This window comes from Sander lucioperca, chromosome 17, assembly GCF_008315115.2.
Source record: "Sander lucioperca isolate FBNREF2018 chromosome 17, SLUC_FBN_1.2, whole genome shotgun sequence".
Classification (NCBI taxonomy): domain Eukaryota; kingdom Metazoa; phylum Chordata; class Actinopteri; order Perciformes; family Percidae; genus Sander; species Sander lucioperca.
The window spans coordinates 14170930-14174839 of NC_050189.1; positions in this window are offsets into that span (position 1 = coordinate 14170930).

Genomic DNA, 3910 nt, shown 5'->3' on the forward strand with positions numbered 1-3910 from the left:
CCTGAATAAAATGAAATTTAAAATTAGCTGCATTATTATTTAAATCAGGATCTAATTAAATAATACTTTCACAGGGCTGAGAATCTTAATTGCTTGATATGCGTATATCAACACATTTTACTCAACTACAGGAGCCTACTTAACGAAAGGTCCACTTACTACCTTCTTCCAAGGCTTTCAACCACATCTCACCTTCCTCAGCACAAGTATGCTTTGTTGTCATGGAGATAGCTCAGTTTCCATCAAGCGACCCATGGAACTTTTGGTCTAGTGAAAACAGGTCACATAAACAACTGATGATGAAGACCCTGAGATGGGGTTTGAAAACCATGGAAAAAGCTAGTAAGTGGATGTTGAATCAACATTTTGCAACACTGTTAACATCAAGTCAAAGCTTCCACATGCACATGGTACATTAATCTTAGAAAGCAGTTGTGATCTCGGCACACAATTTCTAAAGAGCTGGGCTGTTCATTACACCATCCCTATAAAGAGCATGTTAAGTAATGCTTTCTTCATCAGTGTGCCTGCACCTTTTATGAGGCTCTTTTCATAGCTTGCTGCTATAATGAAGCTATAATGCTCCATCAGGTGCTGGCCTGCTCCGTCTGCCCACTGGAGCCCCGACTTCAAAGCGCTCCTGTCGCCTAATGATAATGAATGCAGTGTGTCTGCTCAATGTGCTTTGTGGCTCACTGTCAATCTGTTCCACTCAGACACAGGTTTCATTTTACTCTCTCTGCAGGAGCAGCCGCTCCAGAGAAAGACAGTTTTCCTGGCTGGTTTGCCCGCTGGACACTCTGCGTGAGTGGTCATAAACCCTTTGCGATAACAATGTGTTTGTGACCCTGTGGTCTGAATCCAAGGAATGCTCTTAAAATCCAAAGCAAATACTGCAGTTAGCCTTTTGATACAATGCTGAACTCCTGCACTTTTCTTCCTCATATCTTTTGCATCCAGGAAGCCTGTGTCATATATTTCAAAACTTCATAAAGAATGTGTTTGACTGTTTATGAAAAGATTGATGAAGAAATCAATAAATGGGCAGGGTATCACCTACTGGGTCATTAATAAAACACTAAAGGAGTCCTTTCAGATGTGGCTTTATGTGGTCTGTCCTCATTGGGTCAAAGCAATCTATTTATGCTTCTTCCTCACCCCCCGCTATCTCTCCATCCACTCCTTTAGGGCTCCAGATAAAAGAGGGCTCATTGTGAACAAAGCAAAGGGTTTGACAGAGCTTTGGACACCTGCAGCGGACCAAACCATTCTGTTTGCTCAGGTTTGTTAAAACGGGTTATCTCAGGATGGGAGAGACCATTCAGTTATGGGAGAGATGAAGAAGAACGAGAAACGTATGATGATGCACACATGTCACAAACAGCATTTAAGCGTTTGAATGCTGTCAAAATACTCCTCCAGTTGCACAGATACTATAAAAAGAATATCATTTCAGTGTGCTTCTTTTGATGTGTCATTTAAAAAAAGCAGCAGACAATAACGGCTTCATAATCTCCTTTGATGGCCATAATACCCCATGTAAATGATATTTACATCCACATTGAGAACATGTGCTGCCAGAGATGGTGCGATAACTTCCCAGACTAGAGTGTTGCTATGGGAACATGACTCATCACAAGTCGTTCCTGCTATACCTGTGGCAGCTGCACAGTACTCATGAAAGCTATTTCATGCTCCTTTTGTTTACCAAGCAGCAGTGCTGAGCCTCAATTTTCAATAACATATCACATCAGATGTCCAGGAAAACACAATGACACGCAGGTGCTAAAAAGGCTTTTGTAGCGAGTTGTTTTGTGTTTTTCTTTCACAGGAAATACTGTATCTTTTTGAGCACTTTTTGTTGACTTCGGGACATGAGTTTGAGCCTTAACATTGTGAGGCTGGGATTGAATCACACAATCAGACCCTGATTGTGTGAGGAACAACACAGAATACAATAGAAGCAATTCCCAAAGAAAATGCATGTGATTGCAGTATGTGTTGATGCTAATTTGCATGATTTTTGGATGACTTTAAAACATATATGAAGTCATTGACCTTATTGCATCAGTTGGACTATAAATGCAATTGGAGTTAATGGAGGCTCGATACATTATGATAAATAACTGTATGTGTCCTCATAATAAGCTTAAATACAGTTTTATCAGTATGCAATAGTGAGGTTTTTTTATGTAGTTTGCAGTTAGAAATACAATGGGCCTCCATACACTTTTACACATTATATACAGTAGCCCATAATAACTAATAACCTGTATATGTCATCATAAGGAGTTTATGTACACTTGATCAGGGTACAATTATTTAGAAATATGAATTGAGTTTGTACAGCACGCAGTTGAGTTGAGAGAGTATACCATTTATCAAGAAGAAGTCATCCATCCACAAATAATTACGCAGTTCAATTCAACTCAATTTTATTTATAGTGTCAAATCAAAACAGAAGTTATCTCAGGACACTTTACAGATAGAGTAGGTCTAGACCACACTTTAATTTACAGAGACCCAACAATTCCCCCCAAGAGCAATCATTTCCCATGTGCTTTTTTTGTGGTATTAGAATTAAAAATGTGTATGCAAATGTGTGCAAATGATAATAACACTAATAAGAAAAAGAATCATGCAAAACAACATGACTCATATGATATCAGATCAACAGTCTTGTCTAATTGTGCAACACACACACACACACACACGCGCACACACGCACACACGCACACACACACACACACACACACACACACACACACACACACACACACACACACACACACACACACACACACACTGCAAGTGGCAGATGTTTGAGCCCAGTTTTGTTTCTGTGTGGTGGTTTTCAGGTATGTTGTCACACACTGAGAAGTGTGGAGGAGGCCCAACTGTCACACCACTACTAACCCTGTAAACACAATCCTGAGCTGTCATTCACAACGGGCCCACGTCATTTTATCCTCACTGGTTACTGGGAAAATATATCTGCAATAAAAACAAAATGTAGCTCAGTCAGGAAGCAGGAAATGTCTGTTTTGGGAATATCTCCTTCATTATGATGTGTAAGGTGGGAGCTGTAGTACGTTACTTCAGGTGGGCGTATAATGGTTTCTGCTGGAGACTGTTTTTTTTTTTGTATGACTTACCTTAAGATCAAATATTGATCTGTATATGATGGATCATTGAAGTATGAGTCTGAGCACAGCATGTTTTAAAGGTTAATGACTTCTGACCTTGTTCCTAACCCTTATTATACTGTATCTCTATCCTTATACTGACTCAATATGAGCTGACCTATATGGTCAATATGAACACATGCTCAAATACAGTAATTGGGTCCACAAAAGTAGATAACACATTGTGAGAATCTAGACAGACATATTGACATCTTTAATATCATGAGTGAAATCTGTTTTTAAAACGAAATGTCTGCACAATATTTGAAGATGTTGATGTATGATTTTCTTTGGAGCGAAAGAACAACATTTAACTTTTGTGCTATACCTATATTCACTGTGAAGATAAAGAGAACACATGTTCACAACCCTGCAGACTGACTAAGTTTTTTATATGCACACCTGAAGGAAACTGAGAAGAGAGACAAACTAAATTAGGAGCAAACTGGTGGTTTTGCATTTTTTATCATTTTCCAAAGCGTTACGAATATATTTCAAATTGATGTCCCACCTTCGAGGCAGCTAGTGGTTAATACATTTCAATATTATATGCAAATGAACTTGCACACAACTAAAAGTTGCTTGAAATAGATAACCCATCACATTCAATTACCTTAATTATTTTAACAAAGTCATGTTATCCAAAAATTGTAATGCAGTCGCAGGCAGGGACTGTTCTGGAAAATAGCTCTTGTTAGTGCTGCATTAAAGTAATATATATATCT